We start from the raw sequence: 27,167 nt of genomic DNA on the forward strand, positions 1-27,167 counted from the left end.
AGAGGGAGAGGGAGAAGCAGACTCCCTGCTGAGTGAGGAGCCTGATGTGGGGCTCGATTCCAGGACCCTGGGACCATGACCTGAGCCAAATACAGATGCTTAACTAATTGAACCACCCAGATGCCCCCATATACATACACTTTTAAATAATTATCTGAGGTAAAAAAAAAACAATGCCTTTTCAAATACCTACAACCTAAGAAATTGATATAAACACAAACTAAATCATATGAAATAATTTCATGTGTTCAGTTCCTGTATTTGTTAAAAGATGTAGGACTGTGCCACAGAAATCAAATTCCAAACTCTATATCTTAACTGAAAATCATTCCAATCAACTCTTGGAATATGGACAACTTCAAAGAATAAATATGATTTAATTTTTGGAAAGTCTATTCTGTGAGGAATTGTTATGGGAGGATTTCATGTAGCTCTGGTAAGAAAGGAGAATTCTGAAGTAAAAGGGAGGCCGAAGTGAAGAGATCTTTTTTCAAATAAGTGCTTTCTGTGTTAGAGATTCATAGCACACATTACTTTTCAAAGGCTTTGAGAAATCCTGTGATAAACCTATTAAGCCAGTGTATAATTTACACAACCTCAGGACTTAACAAAGTCTCCTGAAACAAAACAAAACAATTAACATATATTACATCTCAAGGATTATGCTTGGGGAAACAACTGTTCAAATGTATTCTTTTTCAGAACGTGGTAACTGGGTGGTTTATATTTCCACTGAGAATCACATGGGACAAAATGGGAAAACTGGATTAATCTATTACATGGGATATAAAATAAGAGTTCTAAGTAAGAATCTATACACTGAATTTATTTCCCAAAGGAAAAGTAGAATCTTACTTTACAAATAGAACAGATAGTCATCTATAAAGTATTTTTATGGGGGTGGGGTTATGGGTTAAAATATTAGCACAAACTAATTTGTCAAAGTAGCATCATCCTTCAGGTAAAAGGCAGAAGTATGAGCAATAAAAACATTACATTCTCTAGAATGTTTAAGATTCAGAATCAAATCAGTAGTGTGACTGGAATACAGAAACTAGGATCCAAGGGAAGCACATGGCAGCAAACAAGAAACAAGTCAAGTAATAAAGGAGTGGTTAACACACTTCCGAGTCAAAGCCAGAAGAAGGCAGAGGATGGCTAGTTAACAGCAGAAACATCAAAGGCAGTGTTGAAACAGAAGATTAAGTTCAGGTTTCTGACCTTGAAGAGTGGTGAAAGAAATCCTCAGCCAACTGAAGGGTGCCTAGGGATTGAATCCTTAACTGAATCTGTTGTCTTCCTTATCATGAATCAACAATGGACAGTAGGAACTGATTCAGTATAAGGTTTGGATATTGCCCTACGTCTTGCCTTTTCTCTTTTGTGTGGCAGCAAATGTTGGTCCCCAAAATTAATCCACTCTTCCACTTTTGTCCTCCAAATCCCTAACACATGTCTTTCCCCAGAAACAACCTCTACGAGCTTATGGTTCTCTTCTAGACAGAATATATTCATAGACACACTTAAAAATGTAACTGATAGATTGAACGTATAAACTTAGAAATGAAGCACTTTACTTTTGTCTGCTACTGTCTCTTCTAACTTGTGGTGCTACTTCTTCCTGTGGCAATGAAAGAAATCTTGAATCTGGTCTCTTCATTTTGGGTCATGTTTCAGATACTGAAAAGTCCAACATGACCGAAACCAATCCTTAGTCCCTCTGAACTCAGTCTCAATTGAGTAGTGACTCTATTCATTCCAGAGTAACAACTATAACGTTTTTACGAATTATGTGTTTATTTGTTCTATTTCATTCTTTTAGCTTTTTCTTTGAAGATTCCCATCTGTGTTCCTTGATCCCACCCTCTTTATCTATCTATCTATCTATCTATCTATCTATCATCTATATATATATATACTTTTGTCTTTATCGATTTAAAATTTATTTCTCTTTCACTGGTTCATTTTTTTTTTAGTTTTATCTTCTAAGTTTCAGCAGTATCTAAATTCCATTAGATTCCTTTCGATTGTATTCATTATTTGCATGATTATTTTTGTTTTTCTACTTCTTGGTCTTCCTTTCATGTTTTATTCCCTTTTATTTGTCTTATCATTTCATCCCAGAGTTCTGCTATTTCTGCTCCGTGGTCTTCTAGTTAGAGAGACTTGTTTTAATAAGTTTTAAATTTCTTGGCAGAATGTTTGACCACAGTTTTAGTCTGTACCATGACGTTTTTCTTGTATATTTTGCTTTTTAAAAGTACAACATTTTAAAACTCCTTAGTTGTAATAATTTCAAATTTACAGAAAAGTTATAAGAATAGTACAGATGACCCCATGGAAAGTAGAAGGGACCCGATGGGAAAAATTGCTATTTTTGCTCCCTTTCCTGCTTTTATTCTTGCTTTGATACCCCTGCCTTACACATGCCTTAATCTGTGTTCTACTTGTAAAGGTCAAAGAGTTACTGATTTTTTTGGAGACTTCCAGCACAATAGTAACATCTAAGGAGAGACCAGGAGGGATCATCATCACATTTTCCAAGACCACTGACTCCAGACACCTTGATGCCAAGACCCCTGGCTCTACGGCATGAGTGACTTATGAAGGACATCTAAGCATTCATCCTCGTTTTACCAGGTCCTGGCTGCTTGAGAGGACACATACACCAGACCACCATCCTCAATAAAAACCCCAGACCCTAAGCAAAGATGAGACTCCCTGTTCTTTCCTTTCTGAGTCTCCCAGATGCTTTGTCTGTGTCTGTACTCTCTCTCTCTCTCTGTCTTCAATAAACTCTGCTCTTACTTTTCAGCTCACATTTAATTCTGTCCTGAGTGAAACCAACAGTCAAGAGGGTCTTTGGCCTGGCAGCAGTTTCCTTGGCCCTATAGGTTTCACTGGCTCCCTCAGAGGAAAGGAAGTGAAAGGAATTGATAAATATTTTTTAAGGAGTGGAAGGGGAAGGGGACTTTAAAAAACCAATTCTGTCCTTTAAAAATATTATTCATCGGGATCCCTGGGTGGCGCAGCGGTTTGGCGCCTGCCTTTGGCCCAGGGCGCGATCCTGGAGACCCAGGATCGAATCCCACATCGGGCTCCCGGTGCATGGAGCCTGCTTCTCCCTCTGCCTATGTCTCTGCGCCTCTCTCTCTCTCTCTCTCTCTGTGACTATCATAAATAAATAAAAATTTAAAAAAATATTATTCATCATTGAATGAGTTAAGATTTCTTGGACTCATCATTTGTAAGAGGTTCCTTTGGGGAGAAGACGACAAGGTAGGGTTTTAGGCTAGCTAGTTTTCATAGAGCAAAGTCTTTCTCTTTTTCTGTTACAGACTCATGTTGCTTCCTGCAAATATGACTTTTCTGTATAATTCTTTTTATAGCCTCACCTCTTCTAAGGAAGAAAGATGTGCCAGCTCTATATAGTTTTTGCACCAAGGATCATAACCTTGAAATATTACTTTTTGACTTCAAGAAGTATCCTAATTTTCAGGAAGTATAGTTTTAAAGATTTTATTTATTTATTTGACAGAGAGGCAGAGCACAAGCAGGGGGAGTGGCAGGCAGAGGGAGAGGGAGAAGCAGGCTCCCTGCTGAGCACAGGGCCCTGGAATCATGACCTGAGCTGAAGGCAGACGCTTAACTGACTAAGCCACCCAGGTGCTCCAGGAAGTATATGTTTGCTGATGCTTTTGGAGATCTGTTTTCATTGGTTCCCTGCTTTTGAGATTAGAGGAACTCTTGTTTCCACTGCTGCTTTTTGTTCCCAATGACTATCACCTACTTTTGTCAGTGTTTGATATAAAATGGATTCTGGGTTATATGTGCTTCCGAGTTCTCCAAAAATGGTTTGTGAACTTATAAAAGCTTCTTCTTGTAGCTCTTGAATAATTACCCTGAGAAGGGGAAAACGTGGCTTTATGCAGGCCTGTGTAGAGTTGTGATGTATGGAGTTCCCCAGGAGGAAGACTCTGAGATGAAGTTTAGCATGAAGATGCATATTAAGTAGTGCTCTTGGGATTCATAGCTGCAGCAGGGGTGAGAAAGAAACAGGAATGGGCAGAGGGAGAGGTTGTACTGTGATGCAGGCCTGCTTGTAGCCTCAACTGATTCATAGGGAAGCTCTGGAGCCAGAATGACACTTTAGAGTTGAGGTGGGCCTTCATGCCCTGACATCAATCCATTGTTGATGTAGGCCATGAGAAGGGGTATGGTGGCCTTGGGCAAGAGAGCACTTTCCCAAGCTGGTGCAACAAGTCCTTTCTTGAAAACGAATCATGCAACTACGGCATGACCTTCTGGACTGTAGTTTTCATCTGATTTCAATTCTGTTCATGATCCAGAAATGTAAAGAATCACTGAATTATTGGGCAAATTCATGATATCTCTACCTTGATTGTTTTAATCTAGAAAACTAAAGTTAATCTAGAAAGCTTTGAGCTGAATTTCTGAAACTATTTGGTAAAAATAAATTTTGCGGTTTTCCAGTTGGCAAATTTCCTTTAGTTATATGTGATATCTGTCATCTTATTACATTACTAAAAGCAAAGACCCACTAACTATGTATTGGTTTACATATTTATTTCTGAAGCTTGGAGGTTTTATTCTGAGGCTTTAAGCCTTCTGTACCCAGTGCCTGTGAGAGTATTGCCTAGAACCAAGAGGGGGCAGCAGAGGGCCATCGGCGCAGTGAGCTCCTGGTGCAGGAACTTAGCACTGAGAAGGCTACTTATTGTAGCTTGGTCTTGAGGATCTAGCTAGAGTGTCCTACCAATGCCAAATACAGAAAGTAGTACTTGGGTTTAAGAAGAATTATACGTTTATAAGCATACTGGGAGAATCACCAGTTGTTCATGTGTAGTGCTCATGGGACAAAAACTCAAAGACGGAAGGAGCCTCGGTGCCCATCGAAAGATGAATGGATAAAGAAGCTGTGGTTTATGTATACAATGGAATATTACTCAGCCATTAGAAACGACAAATACCCACCATTTGCTTCAACGTGGATGGAACTGGAGGGTATTATGCTGAGTGAAGTAAGTCAATCGGAGAAGGACAAACAGTGTATGTTCTCATTCATTTGGGGAATATGAATAATAGTGAAGGGGAATATAAGGGAAGGGATAAGAAATGTGTGGGAGATATCAGAAAGGGACACAGAACACAAAGACTTCTAACTCTGGGAAATGAACTAGGGGTGGTGGAGGGGAGGAGGGCGGGGGGTGGGGGTGAATGGGTGACGGGCACGGAGGGGGACACTTGACGGGATGAGCACTGGGTGTTATTCTGTATGTTGGTAAATTGAACACCAATAAAAATTAATTTATAAAAAAAAAAGACGAAAAGCAAACAGGATCCAGGTTATAGGGAAGCCATGAGCTTTCTGGGAAGTCTGTGCTTCTTTTAGATTTCTGACCTAGAGCCACCTCTGGACTGTAAATCAGCATTACCGTTGAGCACCCAAGACATAACATGAGACCAAAGATGGCCTCGGTAACTTTTCCAGAAATGTGCTTGTATTACTTTTCCACTCATTCCTGGACTAGAATAAGTGATTTTGGAGGCATTCTTTCAAGTAATTTTTTCCCCTGGTGAAAGGTTTTGCTTTTAAAGATCAGACTCCCATTTTCTTTCACTTTCTAGTTTGACTTTCATTATTATTTTTGTTGCTCTAACACTTTATGTTTTATTTTGTTGAAATGCTCTTTTTTCTGTATTAATAATAATTAATGTATTAAAAAGTTATGTTTGCCTACATACATACAGCTTTGCCATATCTTATACATTTTAATGGAGTTCTTATTTTTTAAAAATTCTCTCAAAATTTTTCCTGGTAGCTTTGGTTCTCTTTTAAGCCTAGCAATTTTTTTAGGATATATTTTCCATTTTCTGCATGGGGTAAGCCTTTTGGTTTTAGTTACTGTCATTAAGTTACCGTTTTATTACACTGTAGAATATGGTTTTTATCATTTCTACGGTAGCAAAATTGAAGTTTTGTGTCCCAGGAGTTGATTTACTTTTTGTTTCATGCATTCTTGAAAAGGACATATTTCCTAAGACAAGTTATCTATTTGTTTATCTAATCCCAACCTCATTAATTAGATTCTCCAAAATTTTCTGAATTAAAAAAAAATCCTTTAAAGCTATCAAAGCATGAGAAGTATTAAAATCTTCTATGGAAAATCATGGGGGTATTTTTCTCAATTTCTTCACATTTCCAGTAGACTTTATGTATGCTTTGTGCTGTGCTTTTTAGCACCTAAATGTTCATTATTCTGTAACTTTGATATTGGTGGTGTCTCATAAAGAGTATCTTTAGCCTGAAGTTCTGCTTTGTCTTTTTGTTTTTTTGTTTGTATTTATTTATTTATTTATTTATTTATTTATTTATTTATTTATTTATGATAGTCACACAGAGAGAGAGAGAGAGGCAGAGACACAGGCAGAGGGAGAAGCAGGCTCAACGCACCGGGAGCCCGACGTGGGATTCGATCCCGGGTCCCCAGGATCACTCCCTGGGCCAAAGGCAGGCGCCAAACCGCTGCGCCACCCAGGGATCCCTGCTTTGTCTTTTTGTATGAGACCAGGAAATCCAAGGAGTTTTCTAAAATGTTTTTCTCCATCAGGATACAAAAGTTACGGGCTCATCCTTTTTCTGAGATTCAGTTTATGTTTCTTTTGTCCTTCAGAATCTTTTTGTGGGCCTTAAACACTCTAGCGTTTAAGTGCTCTAGCCAGTCTAATATTTGCCGACTTGACTTTGACCTTCCTGCCTGTACCCTTTACTCCAGGGATATAAAATTCTTTTCTTGGATCCATAGCCAGGTGGCAGGTTATTCCCACTAATCCTGTTCTCACAGTCATTGATCTACTATGGCTCTGCTGGAAAGAAAGATCTTTCCCATCCCTACTGTTTGCTTTATTACTTGCTTTTAATCTTTAGTTATTTTCTTAAGTTGTCCTTTAGAGTCATGAAGCATATGTTCATGTTAATAGAGAAGGAAATAAGAAAAATCTGTTAGTAATTCAGTATCAGTTACTAAATCTAACTGCACACAGGCATTGGGTTTTCTTGTTTGAAAAATTGGTTTGTTAGTTCACCCTGAGTCCAAACACTCAAAATTCAGAGAACTGGAAAAGAATGCTATAGCATTAAAAAAACATTCATGTAGCTTAGGAATATTGATTAAGAAAAGCCTTTCTGCCATTTTGTCACCCTTGTGACACCTTTGTCACTAGCTTTGTCATCCTTAATCAAGCCTATATGACTTCTCCGGATTTTCTAAAAACAGTGACTAGACTAGTGGTGCCAGAAGGTTCTTCCTTCCTGCAGGTACTTGGAAATATTTGGATTATTTTAATTGTCACAATAACTAAAGAGTGCTACAGGGTAGGGGCCAGAATATTAGTTATCCTTTAATTCATGGAATATTGTTGTACTATAGAGAATTGTCCCAACCAAAATGTCAATGATGCTTCCCTTGGGAAACATTGGCAGATGATTGCTAAACTTCACTAATTTTTAATGAAAGCTTTTTAAATGTGTTTTGATTCTTTCAGTTTGAAAACATGTATTGAAAGGGAATGGTCAAAAAATTACCTGTAAAATAAATCTTACTTCTGTTTTCATTTCCAAATACTTAATACAGAAAATAATACTGTTAGCATTTCATATTGTTCTTCAATGTCCTATGATTCTTGGACTATTAGTTGATAATTGCTGGCAAAATGTATTGAAAATATCTGCATTACCTGCACATTCAGTTTTTTAAAAAATAAACTTAAAAGTTTTTAGAATAGTTTTAGATTCATCCAAGAGTTGCAAAGATAATGCAGGAAGTTTATATACACCCTGCACCCAGTTTTTAAAGTTTTTTGAAAACTTTTAGTCAGGGTGGTTTTGGTGAGACTGGGTAAGTGGGATGAAACAGTACAGCTAAGAGAATGAGACTTAGCCCTGCACCACAGAAATAAGACTACACAAAACTAATCCTTTTGACTATGCTTCTATACATAAATCAGTTTTATGATGTATTTTTTGATACAGTGCCCAGATTGACCAATGATAGAGAAAGCTCTTACTTTAATAACCCACTCAATGAGGTTAGGAATAATTGAAGAAAATTCCTCAACCATCTTTGAATTTCTAGGCAGCAGAGGCTATGTCATGTTCATTTTTAATATTCACTACCCAAGACCTACTAGATGCTCAATAAATATTAATGAAAATTATAATAATAAGGAAGGTATTATAATCTTTTTGTCTCTCTATTTTAGCTCTTTTCTGTAAATTTTTTCTGTAAATTTTTGTTTGCAGTAATTTACATAGTTAACACAAGAAATAACTTTGAGTCTTTTCCCACATTGGTAGGTGTAAACCTTTACACTCGGTAGCTGGGAGTTCACACACAAGAATGCTATATATGAGATTGTCTCTAGAATTATTCTGGTTGCTACAGAGAATTAAGAATTTACCCCATATCACATGCATGGATTCTTAGATACAGCCAATTTCTATAAAATAAGTAGATATTATATTTTCTTAGATATGGGGAAATTTATTTGCTATGAGATAGGTACCAAAAAGATTTTCTTTATGTACTAAATAAAGAAAATTCCAGACTGTTTGGAGATGAATCCTTCAGCTCATAAATTATGTAGATCTTGGTTCCTTTTCTGTCAAAGATCACTTTTCAGTAATTTTTCATAGCTAATTACATGTTTTCTTTGAAAGAATCAAGCAGGGGTAGTGAGTCTCTGAAATTTTCACATAGCAACTCTTGTAGAGATTTAAAAGTCACAGAGGAAGTAAAAATTATGCCTCATAAGAGGCTTATGTATTCTTTGTAAGTTTAGCCAAATGCTACTATTATTATGGATAGTTGGTGTTTGATGTTAATAATTTATATAAATGTTTCTGTTTCTTAAAACCCAATTCAAATTGGCTTAAGGAAATAAGGGAATTTATCTTAGTACTTCAAGATGACTGGATCCAGGGATTTAAATAAAGCCTTCGGGATTTTCTCTTTTCCCATCACTTTTATGTTTGTAGCTTCATTCTCTTCTACTACCATAAGCTTTCTTCAAAAGGGTACATGTCAGTACCCCAAAAGAAAGAGAGGACTAGTTTATTTGGGGATGTTACAAGGCAGATTGAATACCTGCCTATAGTCTTGCTCATTCCTCTCATATTTACTATAGTAGAGCAGTAGACAACCATGGTTGGCTAGGCCTTGGTCACGTACCCACATCTTAGGTCATGAAGATGAGGCACTGTGACTCTTTTTAGCAGTCCGTTTTCCAGACTAGGGTTGAGGAAGGACAGTTTTCCAAAGAAAATAGGGCCTGTAATACAAAACAAATATAGAAGAGAGGAAAATAATACGGAAAGACTGGGATTCCCAAGTGGCTCAGTCAGTTGAGCATTGGACTCTTGGTTTCCTCTCAGACCATTATCTCATAGGATTGTTCTGAGCTCCCTGCTCAGCGGAGAGTCTGCTTCTCCCTTTCCCTCTCCACCCATCTGTCCCCACCACCCACTGCTCGTACATGCTTGCTCTCTCCCTCTCAAATAATTAAATAAATATTAAAAAAAAAAAGAATATGGAAAGACCAAAGCAAATCCAAAAATTTTTCTATTTAGCCAAACAGCCAACTACATTATAGTTTTTAATAATAATAATGAGTTGATTCCAATGCCTTTTATGACAGTTAATATTTAAATATTTTCTAGGGGTTGAAATATCTATTTCAACTGTTCATTTTCTTTGGAAAGATGCCAGTGAAGGATATATTTAAAAGCATTTTTTCATTCCTAATTCAGTGGGCTAGACCTACATTTATTGTCTTTTTTGGTAGATCTTGCAGCAATGAGTAATTATTTTCTTTTCTGAGGTCAATGGGGGTCATATCTTTTGGTCTTGGGTATTCTGGCTTTAGGAATCTTTAATAATTTGGATAATTCCTTATTTAAAAATCTTTACCATCTATTAAATGAATTTTCCTTTTGATAAAATAATTCATTTAACTATAAAGTTCACCTAGTCTTGTGGTATGAGCCTTGACAACTTGGAATACATATGAATCTAATGAAGCATTGTTTTATTTACTATGGCTCAAAAGGTGTTCAAGCCATTAAGTGATCAATGTCCAGTAGTTGAATACAGTTGCTCAAATAATAGTGCCCTTCATTTAAGATTCCTTGAAAGTTGATGTTAGTCTCTTTGAATGCATTTTCTAATTTTAGTTTGTTTGAGACACATGGATGCACAGAGAGAGTTATTTCCGATAGCTTGAAAAATGATTTTAGCACAATTCCAACAAATTGTACTATGGATGAACATAGGGGAAGGGAAGGAAAAATAAAATAAGATGAAATAGAGAGGGAGGCAAATCATAGGAGACTCTTAACTATAGGAAACAAACTGAGGGTTATTAGAAGGAAAGTGAGCGGGATGATGGGGTAATTGGGTGATGGGCATTAAGGAGGGCATTTGAAGTAATGATATTCAACTGATAAATCACTAACTTGTACATCTGAAACTAATAATAGAGTATATGTTAATTAAATTGAATTTAAATTTAAAAATTTTAAAAACTAAATATTTGCTATGTCATATAATATTTTTTACATCTCTTGTATTTTTGTATAGACATAATTATATATTTTATCCACTGAAGGACATTTTACAAAAAGATAGTAAATAAAATGTGTTGGTTTAGAAATAATGTAAAGATTTGCATTGCAGACACTTTTTAGGGCATGTCTTAACCTGTTTAAAATTATATCTTTACTTCAAACAATATGAGATACATTTTATTGCATTTTTGAGATATAGGAAAGCATCAATGCCTTAAAATAATCAGATTAGAGTCTTCCTGAAATACTCTTTTCTTTTGGGATATGTTAGTCCCTAGTCCTCTTACATTCTCCAACCACTCTTCTTAGTGGAATTTTCTTTTTCTTTTCATTCCTTAAGTGTTCTCATGTTTCTCTCCTTGTCCTCTTGTAATTTTTCCATCAGAGATTGGAAACTAGTGACTCCTTAGGCCAAATCTACCTAAACACAGTTAATTATAATAGAAAGCTTCTGCACAGCAAAGGAAACAATCAACAAAACTGGAAGACAACCTACTAAATGGAAGAAGATATTTGCAAATGACGTATCTGATAATGAAGGTATTTGCAAATGACATATCTGATGACATATTTACCATCCAAATATAGAAAGAACTTATACAACTCAACACCCCCCCCAAATAATCCAATGAAAAAGTGGACAGAAGATATGAACAGACATTTGTCCAAGAAGACACAGCTGACCAGCAGATACTTGGAAAGATGTACAACATCATTCATCATCAGGGAAATTCAAATCAAAACCACAATGAGATATTACTTCACACGGGTCAGAATGGCTAAATCAACAACACAAGAAACAATGTGTTGGCAAGGATGTGGAGAAAAAGCAATCCTCTTGCACTGTTGGTGGGAATGCAAACTGGTGCAGCCTCTGTGGAAAATAGTATGGAGTTAAAATGTTAAAAATAGAACTACCCTATGACCAAGTAATCACAGTATCCCCAAAATACAAAAACACTAATTAAAAGGGATACATGTACCTCTCTTTTTTTGCAGCATTACTTGTAATAGCCAAATAATGGAAGAAGCCCAAGCATCCATGGATAGATGAAGGATAAACAGCATATGGTATGTACAAAATGGAATATTATACAGCCATAAAAATGAAAAATGAAAATTGCCATTTGTAACAACATGGATGGAGCTAGAGAATATAATGTAATGCTAAGCAAAATAAGCCTGTCAGAGAAAAACAAATACCATATGATTTCACTTATGTGTGGAAAGAAACAAATGAATGAATAAAAAGAGAGACAAACCAAGAAACATACTCTTTAAAAAAAAAATATTTATTTATTTATTTATTCAGAGAGAAAGAGAGAGAGAGAGAGGCAGAAACACAGGCAGAGGGAAAAGCAGGCTCCATGCAGGAAGCCCGACGTAGGACTGGATCCTGGGTCTCCAGGATCACACCCTGGGCTGCAGGTGGCACTAAACCACTGCACCACTGGGACTGCCCCAAGAAACATACTCTTAACTCCAGAGAACAAACTAATGATTACCAGAATGGGTGAAATAGGTGACAGGGATTAACGAGTACACTTATAATTGATGAGCACTGAGTGATGTATAGAGTTGTTGCATTACTATATTATACACCTGAAATTAATATGACACTATGTTAACTATATTGGAATTAAAATAAAAAATAAAATCTTAAAAAATAATAAAATTAAATTAAAAAATTAATAAAAATAGTAATAATAACAATAATAATTTGACCTTTGAAATATTTTGAAATAAATGTACCTAATTTAAAAATTGGGGGATTACACATTAAATCTGTTTTCAGCTTTTCCTGGAAAACTGGACTGTCTGGACAACCTTAACTAGTATTTCCACCTGGTGATAGCTGGAGCTGTGTGCCGGCTGCCCATTTGGACAAAACAGGCACTCTCTCTTCCACTGACCACTGCTTTTGATACTGTTAGCGCTCCGACTCTAAGCTTTGCTTGTTGCTTTTCACATGTGGACTGTTATTTTTCTTATAATAATAGAGAAACATTTCTTGATTTCTGTATTTCCATAAAAAAATTGGAAAATGAAAGACCAAGAGAGCTTTGTGCTTTAAGGAAAGTTGGAGGAATGCAAATATTAATGTCCAAACAGCAAGTCCACTCTCTTATCTCTGAAAAATTTCATTTACTTCCATAAGCTTGCAGCTACCATTTTTAATATAAATGACTCTAAACTATATATCTCCTATTTGGAGTTTTTACCTCAACTTTTGACCCATATTTTCCACTGCTTGTTCAGCATCTGTGCTTGAATGTCTTACAGATATTTTAAGCATAACATGTCTTACATGAACACATCATGTAGCTCCTCAAATTCACTCTTCCACCTGTGATCTGTTGTGGCAGATTGTATTATTGTTTCCAATTATTCATTCTCCTCCTCTCTCTCAGAGAATAATATACCTCCCTCAGCTGCCACGTGCTTATAATGCTTTCCTTGGAAAGAATGTACTTTCCCACATCATTGAGACTAGGCTCAGCCATATGACTTTCCGGCCAGTGATATGTAAGCCAAAGTGATAGTAACCTGTAAGAGCAGAAGCGTTTGCAGTATGTAGTTTCACCAAGTCTTAACTCTATACATTGAGAAAAACAAATAAGGTGGTATTCTCCTTCCACCTGGATGCTGGAGTGAAAGTAAAAAACCACTAAACTGCTGGATAAAATATTTCAAAAATGAAATTTGTAAGTAGGGAAAGTGATGGAATCCTCCAAGACCAGAAATAATAGAACATTATGAGTCTCTTTCTAGGTCAGTGTTAAAGTCAGCATTTGTACTGAGGTCTTATGTTGCTCCGTAGCATTTCTATTTTATTTTAATGAGTAGTTTATTAAAGTCAGGAACACTTGGTCTTATAATTTGAGAGATTCAAGTGAGACACAGAGACAAATCCAGGTATCCCAAAGGGAACATGTTAAGGGGATGAGCTATCTTATCCAGGACATAGAGGTAATATGGACGCTTGCCTTCCTTGGTATTAGCTGTAGGTAAAAGAAAAAAAAAAAGGTAAAAAGGAAAAAATTCCCTTAGGAATTCTCAACAAGCATTTTATGTACTTGGGGGCCAGAATCATATACCCCATAAGCTTGGAAAAACCCAGGCCACTAATTTATGTGAAAATTACCCTGGACTAGTAGTACACACAGGTTCCTGGCATTTTAGCAAACTCAAATCCTCTATGGATGTATATTCTTTAAACTCAGGTCTCAAAGAAGTCCCACTGATAAAGTTCCATAAAACCTTAAGGAGATAATAAAAAATATTTAAAACACGCTTGGAAGAACAAGCTACCATTAGTGAAATGCAGCAAAACAATACAATGAAGAGTCAGGTTCACAAAGCTGGCATACACATGGATGTTTAAAGCTACAATAAAAGTGCTTAATATATTTAATTGACTTAAAGAAGACATTTTCAGGGGTCCTACCTATCTTCTTCTGTGGATACCAAAATAAGAAATCCTTCTTCAGAGAGTAGTTTTATTCAGGCTTTGTATCACATTTATTCTATGCTTCTGTGACTGAGGTCTTTGCAAGAATAATGGTATGCAGCTGTATCCTCGTTCACATACATCTGGCTTGTAGCAAGAGTCAGGTTGACTGAAGGTGAAAGATATCGAATATTTAGAATCTGGTAGGACATAAAAGTATCAGAAAGCAGGTGAAGAAGTTCCAGCCCATAAAGCAGTATTGAAACATGTATTGAGAATGGGAGTAGCCAGGGAATGAAATTAGGGAGAGGAGACAGGGATTAGTGGAAGACTGAGAGATTCCCACTGATTATTGGAACAGGGGAAGACTCCTTCCCAGTCTGTCCTTTAGGTTTTTCCAGGGACATCTGAAAGATGTGCCTGTTAAGGAATGGGGATGAATAGATACCTGATTCTAATTTCCATCCTAGCTTACTCTATGCTTATATCCTGTTCCCACCCAGGGTCCAGAATGATACAGGTACCCTGGCCACATGGATCAATCTGAATATTTATTTGGTAGGTTTTGTCTTAGAATCTCAGAATTTTTAGAAGTAAAAAAGTCTTTAGAAATAATTCCAATCACTCAGAAGTTTTGCTTTTTGTTGTTTTGGTTGACTTTCTATTGAAAAATATATATACAGAAAAGCACACAAGTACACACTTCTTAGAATTTTTACAGAATGAGCACATCCTAATGATCATCCAAATTAAGTTAGAATATTTCTAGGACCCCAGAAACTTCCCTAAAGCTCAGTCTCGGGCATTGGTCAACGCCAAAAGTAACCACTGCTCTGACTTTCATTAGAGAAAAAGTTTTAAAATATTTTTCTTTTTTGACAGTTCTAGGAAATGCCCAAATATTAAACAAACATTCACTAAACATATACTATACACTGAGCAACAAGGATTTTTTTTTAAAGATTTTATTTATTTATTCATGAGAGAGAGAGAGAGAGAGAGAGAGAGAGAGAGAGAGAGAGCCAGAGACACAAGCAGGCTCCATGCAGGGAGCCCGATGTGGGACTCGATTCCTGGTCTCCAGGATCGCGCCCTGGGCCAAAGGCAGGCGCCAAACCACTGCGCCACCCAGGGATCCCAACAAGGATTTTAAAAAGAATAAAATACCAACTTTGCCCCCTAAAAAAGGAGTTGGCCAACTTTTTATATAAAGGGCTAAACAGTAAATATTTTTGACTTTGCTGGATAACATGTCTGTCACAACTACTCAGCTCTTCTGTTGTGCAAAAATAACCATAAGAAATGAATGAGCATGATTGTATTCCAATAAAACTTCATGGATCTGGAAATGTATATATATGGAAATACATAATCTTCACATCATAAAATAATCTTCTTTTGAATGTTTTTCCCCAACCATTAAAAAATACGAAAACCATTCTTAGCTTGTTGGCTGTATGAAAACAGGCAGGCAGAAACCAGGATTTGACAAGTGGGCCTAGGTTACCAAATCTGCTTTAAGAGTTCACAGTCTTGAAGGAGATAGAAGAAAATAAACAAATACTCTCTTTTTTAAAAATACAGTACTTCAAGTCTTTTTAGAGTAACATATGCAGTTCTTCTAGCCCCCCCTCCTTCCCCCCCCCCACCCGGGGAGAGGAACTAACTGCTCACATATGTTCAGGGAGATTTCACAGGAGAAATTGAGGGAGTAAGGCTCTGCTTTAATTAGAGGTTGTGAGGACATCTCTGGGGAGGAATCATTTGAAGCTGAGAACTAACGGTTGACACAGAGCAGCAGTTGGAGAACTGCAGGCCGTGTCTTCCAAGGAGAAGGAAGCAACATTTCTTATACCAACCCTAGATGGAAGCAGGAGATAACGCACCAGCATGGCTTTTAAGGTCGACCGTAGCCCGGATATGACATGCTAATCTCTGCTCCCCACCCTTGTGCTGAACTGTTTGCATTTTCCACACTTATCATGCAGTTTCTTACCTTTCAGAGATTCTCCCTGCAATGCCATCACTACCAAAGCAAATTAATATTCCCAGTGAAGTCATATTCCTTCATGGTGACCGAGGTCCGGCATCAATTCCCAGACACCTTTCCTAAACTCAAGGCGGGTCCAGGTGCCTCTTAGTTTGCTTCCCTGGCACTCTACTCATTCTTTATCATGGCACTTGTTACAGTACATTGAAATGGTCTCTGTATGGATCAGTTTCTTCAAGCTCCTAAAGGAAATAAATGAGTGATATCTTTTTGGTAGTCATCATGTCTCTGACACTTAGAATAGTTGGTGGCCACTAAGTCTTTATGATTCTTTACATGTTTGATAAACTGATTGAAGAAGAAACTGGATTACAAAGATGGCTTTGTGGTTTTCTGATGATCTGACTTGATATAGGAATTTATTACAAAAAAATCATTAATGCCTCTCCTTATAGAAAAGTCCTCCTGAATATCAACAGACTCCATTCACCCACAGGCCTATTCTGCAGACAGTTTGAAATTCAGATCCTTAGCATGTATCTAAGTGCAAACGTGGTTTTCTCATCTGTTTTTTCCTCCTGTGTTGATGCTGGTTTCCTTCTCTAATAGAACTGATTGTTTCTTCTCAGACTCTCTTTGTAGATCTACTACTTCCTCTGTTGCTTTCTCAGCATAATCTGTCCTTTATATTCAAACTGTTCTGAGTTCACGAGGAAAGCCTCTGTCAAAATCTTCCTACCAAAATACTGAACGTGGTCATTTCCGCAGGAGGAAGCAGACAGGACCCCTTCACTGCCATGGCTACTATCTACTGTCATGCATTTATCTTTAAGGATTTCTTCATTAAGGGTCTATGCAATGTTGCTGTGTACAGTTTTACAAGTGAATAATAATAACATAAGCTCTCCCATCAGAGTTCTTTCCCATGAATTCCATATTAAGTTTCAAAACATCTCTCACAGTTAATTCTTTGTTAGAAAGCTGATGCACTGTAAGCACAAGTTTCTCCTCCCTTCCTTGTTTGAATCTGAAATAAATTTATCTCTGACCCCAGACACTGGACTCAGTTTTTCTTACCATCATCTTTTGCCTTCAAGGAAGCATTATTGGAGGTATACACATTGTTGTACAAAATAGGAATTCATTTTTATTGTGGTAAAAATATAGTAAATATAATACAGTAGCGGTAAGTACATTTATGTTGTAGATCAGATCTCCAGAACTTTTTCATCTTGCAAATTTGAAATTTTTTACCCATTTTTTTAAAAAAAGAGTTTATTCATTTATTCATCAGAGACACACACAGAGAGAAGCAGAGACATAGGCAGAGGAAGAAGCAGGTTCCCTGAGGGGAGCCCGATGCGACACTCTATCCCGAAACTTCAGGGTCACGCCCTGAGCCAAAGGCAGACACTCAACCACTGAGGCACCCAGGTGTCCTGAAAGCTTATACCCATTAAAAAGCAACTCCCCTTTCCTCTTCCTTCCAGCCCTGGTAATGATCATTCTACTTTCTGTTTCTATGAATTTGTGTAATGTAGGTACCTCATATAAATGGAATCATGCAGGATTTGTCTTTTTGTGACTGGCTTATTTCACTTAGCATAAAACCTTCAAGGTTCATCCATGTTGTACCAAGTGACACAATTTCCTTCCCTTTTTGGGTTGAATAACATTCCACTGTATGTACATACCATATTCCACCCCCACAACCCCACTTATCCATTGATGGGCATTTGGATTGCGATTATGAGTAGTGCTGCTTTGAGCACTGAGTGTGCAAATATCTCTTTGAGACCCTATTTTTAGTTCTTTGGGAAGTGGGATTGCTGGAGCATATGGTGTTTTTTTTTTTTAAATTTTTGAGGAATCTCTATGCTGGTTTCCATAGTGGTCGCACAATTTTTCAATTCTACCAACAGTGTACAAGGATCCCAAATTCTCTATATCCTTACCAACACTTGTTATTCTCTGTTTTGTTTTAATAGGGAACCATCTTTATGGATATGAGGTATCTCTCATTGTAGTTTTGATTTGAATTTCCCTAATGATTAGTGATGTTGAGCATCATTTCATGTGTTTATTGACCATTTGTATCTCTTCTTTGCAGAACTATTCATGCCCTATGCCCATTAAAAATATATATATAATATGTAATATATATGTATATATATACATACACAGACACAGCATGCACGTATATGCAAGCGTGGGGAAAGGCAGTGGGAGAGGGAGAGAGAGAATCCTAAGCAGGCTCTACATTGAGCATAGAGCCAAACTCAGTGCTCTATCTCACAACCCTGAGATCATGACCTGAATGGAAACCAAGAGTCCAAGGCTTAACTGTGCCATCCAGGCACCCTTTGTTAAATGTTTGTTTTTTATTGTTGAGTTTGGGGAGTTCTTTATATTTTCTGTATATAAACTCTTTATCAGAAAAATGATTTGCGGATATTTTCTCCCATTCCATGGGTTACCTTTTTACTCTCTTGATAGCATTCTTTGCACAGAAGTTTTAAAATTTGATGTAGTCCCATTTGTCTGTTTTTGCTTTTGTTGCCTATGCTTTTGGTGTCACATCAAATAAATCATCACCAAATCCAATGTCATGAAGTTTTCTTCTAAGAGTTTTATGGTTCCAGCATTTACTTTTGTCTTTTTTTTAAAGGTTTTATTTCATTTTTAAAAGTTTTTATTTAAATTCTAGTTAGTTAACATACAGTGTAATATCGGTTTCAGGAGTAGACTTTAGTGATTCATCACTTATATATAACTAAAGATTTTATTTTTAAGTAATCTCTACACCCAACATGAGGCTTGAACTCACTACCCTGAGATCAAGAGTTGCATGCTCTACTGACTGAGCCAGCAAGGTGCCCCTTACTTTTAGGGCTTTGATCCATTTTGACCTAATTTTTGTATATGGAATAAGGGAAGGGTGCAACTTCATTTTTTGGCATGTGGATATCCAGCTTTTTCAGCACCATTTGTTGAAAAGACTACTTTTAACCCAGTCTTGACATCATTGTCAAATATAATTTGACAATATGTGCTAAAGTTTACTTTTTAGTTCTCTATTCTATTTCATTGACCTATCTGTATGTCTTTCCACCAGTACCACACTGTTTTGTTATTGAAGCTTTGTAATAAGTTATTTTATTTTATTTTATTTTATTTTATTTTATACTTGAGAGAGAGAACATGAGAAGAAGATGGGGCAGAGGGAGAGGGAGAAGTAGGCTCCCTGCTGAGGAGGTATCCCAATGTGGCGCTTGGTGCAGTGCTTAATGACAGGACCCTGAAGTCATGACCTGGGCTGAAGGCAGACGCTTAACTAACTGAGCCACCCAGGTGCCCCTGTAGTAAGTTTTGAAAAAGTGTGAACCCTACTTTTTTTTTTTTTCAAAATTATTTGGCTCATCAGGGTTCCTTGAGATTCTATTTGAAGTTTGAAATAAATCTATTTCTTCAAAAATACCATTGGGATTTTGATAGTGGTTGCATTGAATCTGCTGTTTTCTTCTCTTTCCCTTTCATATCAGCAAAATGGATACAATTAATACTTATGGTTCTAAAGGAAGATTAGTTATATGGAGACTACATGATTCTGGCCAAATTGAACTTTAGAGAGAAAATTTTGGTCAAATTTCTATTATTCAGCATAGCTGCCTCAGTCAATCCAGATTCCAGTCTCCGTCTTCATAGCCAGAGAAACTATCATGCTTTATGTAAGTCCTTTTTCACAAACTGTGGTCTAGAAAAAGTCTCTAGGGAGATAGCAAGGATATTGTAAAGCAAACCTCAGTTGTCTCCCTTAAAGGGATCACAGTCTTGTGCTGCTTGTTGGCCAATGTCTGAAGATCATTGTTTCATATATTTTATTCTGTTTTCTATTTGTTTATTGTGGGAGGGCAAGTCCAGTATCAATTCCTCTATGAAAGTTAGAAGTAGAAATTCTTATTTAATTTTTAAACTTCCACCATCAATACCGATTTCTGATCTAAATAGTGAATATAAAATAACTAAAGGAACAAAAATAATTTTCTCTATTCTTTCTCATTACTCAGCACTGAAAATACTAATTTTCAGAGCACAAGAGCACAAGAGACTTCATGTACTGTTTTATTTGTAGAATTTTCATGCTTGTGTTTTAAAATCCTCAGAAGAACAACAACTATATTTTAAGGTGAGTTTATTTTGAATTTGATTACTCAAGTAACAAGAACAATTTACAGCCAAAAACTAACTCAGGAAAACATTACCTGATCATATTATGATAATGTCTGACTCCTGCTTCTTTTCTCATACGTCTACCACCTTTTCTCTTATTGTTTGTCAATTGATATAACTTGAAGTCTCATCTCAGTCATATTGTATGACCCTCAAACCTTCTAATGCTTGCCTCTTAACCTTCTCTATATCTTTATTTGTGTAAACTGGGCTTCTCAATTCTTGTCTCCTCTATCTACCATTTTCTTTAGCCTCCTCTTATTCTTGTCATATCTTGTGTTTTGCAATCTTCCACCCATCCACTTTCTCACTCTTCCAACTCCCAATATATATGAATTTCACCTATGAGCTAATCTAATTCTTTTCTATTTTATTTTATTTATATTTTTAAATTTTTATTTATATTTTATTTTATTTATATTTTTTAATTAAAAAAAGACTTTTTTTTTTATTTATCTGACAGAGAGCACAAGCAGGGGGAACAGCAAGCAGAGTGAGAGGGAGAAGCAGGCTCCCAGCTGAGTAGGGAGCCCTGTGTGGGGCTGAATGCAGAGCTGAATGCAGGGCTCAATCTGAGGACTCTAGGATCATGATCTGAGCCAAAGGCAGACACTTGAGCCACCCAGGTGCCCTATATCATAGCCATTTTTAAATTAAAAGATTCAGAAAGGGTAACTGGCTACTAGAAATACCGAAATTATTTCTGTGTATGTGGGATTAATAGAAAGGAAGGCCAAAAACAAAACAAAACAAAACAAAACAAAAAAGAAAGAGATCCAGAGTACATTCATTCATATTTTCTCCAGATTAGTGATATTCTCTCCCTTCACACATGTTACCTCCTTCAGGGCTTTCATAATTGCTGTGATGCACTTATAATTCAAGTTTTCTCTTAGTGAAAATGGCTGCATCTTTGACTTCAGGGATAATTTATAGAATACTCTAAATAAGTTCCTTTTCCCCCTCTAAATTTGAAGGGCTCAGTCAGACCTCAATTTGTTTTTGTTTTCCTTTGTTTCTTTTTTTCTCAATACATGGCTTGGTATTTTGGGGTATTTTTTAGTCTTGTCATGGAGATCTGTTTTTAGTTAACCTATGTCTGCAAAACCTATTTGGTCTTTGTAAGATAATATTTTAATTAATTGATTAATTTTTATTTTCAGGGACTTTATAATTTAGGTGAGAGTTTCACTCATAAGACACTCTCTAAGCACTTTGATTACAAGTACCCAATTTAAAATTTAGGTTTTTAGGGGATCCCTGGGTGCTCAGCGGTTTAGCGCCTGCCTTTGGACCAGGGCGTGATCCTGGAGACCCGGGATCGAGTCCCACGTCGGGCTCCCGGCATGGAGCCTGCTTCTCCCTCCTCCTGTGTCTCTGCCTGCCTCTCTCCCTCCTCCTGTGTCTCTGCCTGCCTCTCTCTCTGTGTGTCTATCATGAATAAATAAATAAATCTTTTTTAAAAATTAGGTTTTTAAATATTCCTTGTAAATCATTGTTTACTTCTATTTTCTTTCTTCTCTGAAAAGTATTCAAATATGGATTCCTTTTATATAATCATTATTCACTCAAACAATATTTGCTTTTGTTCTATCTTAGCTCTTTGTTAGTAAAGTGTGACGTGTTTGGTCCATTATGTAGTTAATTATTAAAATGACAACTATCAAATTTTGACTCCATGGTTTTTATACTGCTTATTCTTGTTCACTTATCCAGAATGACCTGTATGCTGACCATACTTTGTGTGGTTAAGAAGTCCACAAACCTTTCAAGATGATGCCTTCTTCTCTGTTTTAGTCTCTTTTTAGTTGTTTTTAACTGCTACCTGTTGTTCTTTTCAAGATAGTTGGACTGTGTGGTCATAGGAGAGGCAAACTAGTAAGAGGTTAAGCATACAGGCCTGGGGATTAAAGCACATGTAGGTTCATTACTGGTATCACCCCTCATTACTGGTATCACTTTGAGAAAATTTCTTAGCTAGTCTCTAAAGAAATTATCAATAATTTTTTTTGCAAACCTTAAAAATATTCTGGTCAAATATTCAATATCCAGATCTGAACATAGCATGCTAAATAAAACCTACACATTTGAAATGTGAAAATAATCTTTTAAAAAATCAGATACTGATTTTTTTTTTCCTTTTGAACAAGAAGTGGTCTAGGGCTCTAATCTGGAAGGGGCTTTTGAGATCTGGGCTTGGCTAATGGAGTATACCAGAAAAGGGAGGGTCCATAGCAGAATTTGGTGGACGTATCTCACTCCTTCCTAAATTAAAAAAAAAAAAAATCCGAATGGACCATCAGCTTTAAAAGGACCAAATAGATAGGTGAATATAAATATAGAGCAGAGACTGGCATCTAGGACAAGAGAGTAGTTATTGGGATTAAGTGTGTGGATAAAAGAGATTCCTGAGAGGTTGCCCTGGGGGTCCATGAATAGAGTCAAGAGGACTTGTTAATGTGTGGTAGAGTCCCAGGAACAGGAGTCTTCTCAGATTAAAGCTCATTTCTCTTTAATGGAAGCATTCTAATTAACAGTATAAATATGGGATAGTTTAGTGTCCACTGGAAAGAAGGTCCTCAGCTGTGGGAAGCTGCAAACAGTTTTCTTTTCTTGAGAAGGTCAGTATTTTGAATGGCCAAGGGAGAAAAGTAGGAGGACAAAACTACCAATAATGTCTGATGACCCCAGTATGTCAAACTTCAGAGCTGTGGTTAACACAAAGATCCCTAAATTGGATACAATACATCCTAAAACCTACACCTTGAGGTGGGATCTTATCACCAGATCACTGGCCATGATTTTATCTTCAAAATGATGCATAACATTTCAAAAACCCTGGGGGTTTAGAGACTCAGCTTAGTTTGCAACAACCTTTATGCCTCACAACAAAGGAATGTTGAATAATTTCATATTTTAATGTACTCTAGTTGAAATATTATGTAGCTATTTAACTGTTTTATGATTTTAAAATAACATGGAGACTGTTCATCTTCACTGTCTACTTTCATATACAAATTAAGTGGATATCATGCTTATAACTATATAAAGATGGCTACAAACAGGAGAAAAGTAAAGGGAGGAATATTTTAAAACATTATCTCTGTATATTTAGATGAAAAAACTGTGTTCATTTGATTTCTTTTTTCTTTTTCATTTTTTGCTTTACTGTATTCTTCAAATACTCTTAACTGTATTTTTTAAAGAGCACTAATAAAAATAATGTATTGAGTGCTAAATATGTACAGAATCAGAGCTAGATACAGTGGGGATAAGAAGTTAAATAAGAACTGAGGAGGGGGATCCCTGGGTGGCGCAGCGGTTTGGCGCCTGCCTTTGGCCCAGGGCGCGATCCTGGAGACCCGGGATCGAATCCCACATCGGGCTTCCGGTGCATGGAGCCTGCTTCTCCCTCTGCCTGTGTCTCTGCCTCTCTCTCTCTCTGTGACTATCATAAATAAAAAAAAAAATTCTTTCAAAAAAAAAAAAAAAGAACTGAGGAGGGCACTTGGTAGGATGAGCACTGGGTGTTATATGTTGGCAAATCGAACTTAAATAAAAACAAATGTAAAAAAAAAGTCAAATAAGAAAGGGTGGCTTTCTTAACGAGCTATATTATAGTAAGGAGATGAGGCACACGTAACACAATGTGAGATAGAAAGGAGCATATGTTACACAAGCCTCAGAATAAGCGCCACACTGGGGAAGGGACAGGAGGGATTATGACTACTGCCTTGTGTCATTTTTTATTTGCCATTTAATTCATACAGGTCAGCTTTAGATCAGTGAATAATGAAGCTAAATCCATAAAATAAATCTCTGTGTAACGTTAGAACATTTTATTTACCATTCATATTTCAGAGAATAGGAACCTGGTTGCTGGTACTTTATTGAATCTCTTTCCTCCCGGATTTGAAAATGTGTTGTAAAGGAAGAACAAAGGTAATTTAATTTCAACAGGCCTGTTTTGACATGACTCTAAGTAATTGAAAACACACCTGGGAATTACAGTAGCTTACAGACAACTCTCAACTCATTTTCTGGTCAAAAAAGAAATTCACACTGCATTTTAAATATGAAAATAACCTTTTATGAGACTTTTATGAGAAGGCTTTTAAGAGCTTCTATAATGTGGTCAATGACATATAGACTTTCAACAGCTAAACTCTTCAGTTCCCGAGCATTTCTGAAACAAAGAAATCTCTTAGCAAATATGAAATTTCATCCCATTCTTTTTAGAATGGTGATCTGACATCAAGATAGAAAGCATACATAGAGAATAATAGGAGGCAAAGACATCAAATATTATTATTTCTTTTCAATTTAGAATACAGTATTGTGATAGTTACATGGGTCATACACATAGTTATATTATTAAACGTGTTTCAATAATAGGATGGCAGGATGAATACAAAGTAGAATTAAGTATTTTATTCAGTTTTCATCTTTTATTTTTGGTCATAAAGAGAGACAAATATGGCAAGTGCACAATGAATAAATTGGCAGAAAAATAGAGTTAAGGAGCTAAAGTTTAAATTATTCAGAATATATGAGAGTACAATTAACAATATTAGCATTTTGGAGTTACAAAAGAAGAGAACACTTAAGCATATTTTGATTGTACTTTGAATTCATTCACATGGAAATTTTATGAAATTTACTTAAAGAAGAAAAAATACTTTTTTTAGGTAACTATCTATAGTTAACACTGAATTTTAAACCAATGTTTTGCATGACAAAGACATATCCATGTTCTAGCACACAGGTTCATTCCAAAAGTATTGTGAGCTTCTGATAACCTACAGCAGTGACTTTTCCACTTTCCTGACTACACCCCACAAAAAGAAATACACTGTAAAATCACAGACAGTTTTTGAAGCCAAGAAGATAATCTAGCTCATTCTCTCCCTTTGATTCTGAATCATGTGTCAGCCATCAGCACAGATGTGAATCTCTTCTATTCTTAAAGCTACTATGATTCAGCTCATCTGTAAAATGAGGCTAATAAGATTTGTCTCATTAGAATTAGGATTAAGTCAAATGATATAGGTAAAAGACCTAGTAAGAGTATCTCATACGTGTGAGGCAGTAAAAAAGAAAAAAAATAGCAGCTATTATTATTATTATTAATGAGATGATACAGTAATCTGTTTTAATTGAAAAGCACTTATTTTCAAGAGATTTTTTTCATATTTCTCTTAGATAATTGAATTATCATGTTACGGTTCATACCCTACAATGAGCACTGATGGCAATGTCCTCTAATACCTTTGTTTCACATTTCTCTCACCACCCCTCTAGCCTGTTTAAACTTGTGAGCTCCTTGAGGTTAAGGACTCTGTTCTTATACTACTTTTATCCCCAGTGCAGAACATTGAGCTGGGCACACAATAAATTCTTAGCACATATTTGTTCAGTGAGTGTGAAATGAAAAAATTTTTAACTAATAGTCTTTTTTCCTTTTTAAGCTAACGTCATTTTGAAAAAGTAATATGTACACAGTTTATAAGTCAAATATATGAAACAAAATATAATTTTCTGCTAAATTCTTCTCCAATTCCTTTCTCTGGAGGCAATTTTTACTCCTTTAGAGATTCCTTCTTCATACATCTCTGTATTTCTAAATAATATGCATATGCTCTTATATTTTGATGATTCAATTTTAGATGTTATCTGTTGACTTTCTAATATGTTCGTTGAGGATTTAGCTCCCTGGAACTTCTGCAGGGGCCCGGGCCTGACCACCCCAGAATTTACCACTTTGGCCTGTGGATGATTTTGAGCTGAAAGCAATCAAGACCCTGAGGGCTCAAGAGAAACTTTCGTTCTTCCTCTAACTATATAGGGGAATCTAAATTGGGAGTCTTTTCCAGAATATGGGTTATTACCATAGATGGATTATATCTGAGGGTCCTATCTGTACACTAGGACAAAAATCTTATTGTCAAATGTCTGCTCTCCTTCTTATTGTCCTGTGAACTCCATTCCTTCCCTTTGAAGTCCCAAACCCCTATCCCATTCTATTTATTTCAGGATCGCCTACATATCTCATTTTGCTTGACTACCTTTGGAATTTCTCATCTGTGTGGATTTCCTGTACATATAAAACTGAATTTTACTTCCTCCTTTAATCTGTCTCATGTCAGTTTGAGTCAGTCCAGCTGGAAGGACACTGACGGGAAGAAAACAGTAAATCCTCCTCAACATTTTCATCTCCTCTGTTTTCCCTCCCCACCTCTCACAATAAAATTACATTAAAAGTTTTGTTTAGATTTAATTAATTGACATTTTTATGACTGTGTCAATATTTATAGTTGAGCATTTTAGGAAGTTACTGAAGTCACATTTCCTTCTACGTTTTCATTTTTTCTTGTTTTTTCATCAGATTGATTTCATTTAAACCTTTTGCTAACTCTTTACAATAACCTTTTAGTACCATTTCCCGAGATCCTTCTTTGGTAATCTATCAGTTCCAATTATTTTTTTTATGGAGTCATCCATCTGAAGACCTCCATTCTTTTCAGGGATACTGCAAAGCACTTGTCCAGGAATTTCTCTTCATTGCTTTGCTGAGACTTCCCTAGATTTTCTTCTGATTTAAGTGTCCTGTTTTCTTAATCTCTTCTTTCATCTTTATTTTTTACTTTCTTGTTTCTTGGAGCATGTCTTCCAGTTATTTCCTGAGAAAGGCTGCATGACATGGGAAATACAATGTAAAAATGTCTTTATTTTACCAATAACATTAGTAGGCTGGGGATCAATTTCCATACCAAAATAATTATTCTTAATTCGAAAGTGCTGCCCTCTCTCCTTGAGAGAGCAATATTATTCTCCACTTTTGCATGGCATGC

The 27,167-nt window shown here is 36.3% G+C and overlaps 1 protein-coding gene across 5 annotated transcripts in view; it reads left to right on the top strand.

Moving 5' to 3' along the window:
• Positions 1-27,167, top strand: part of PKIB (cAMP-dependent protein kinase inhibitor beta) — a 201,764-nt gene that overhangs the window by 27,315 nt on the left and 147,282 nt on the right. For all 5 annotated transcript variants that reach the window (XM_055311720.1, XM_055311721.1, XM_055311718.1 and 2 more), the window contains one exon: positions 11,645-11,716. The gene's annotated coding sequence lies outside the window, so the exon portion shown is untranslated. The remainder of the gene's footprint in view (positions 1-11,644; positions 11,717-27,167) is intronic.

This window comes from Nyctereutes procyonoides, unplaced genomic scaffold, assembly GCF_905146905.1.
Source record: "Nyctereutes procyonoides isolate TBG_1078 unplaced genomic scaffold, NYPRO_anot_genome, whole genome shotgun sequence".
NCBI classification, from domain to species: Eukaryota; Metazoa; Chordata; class Mammalia; order Carnivora; family Canidae; genus Nyctereutes; species Nyctereutes procyonoides.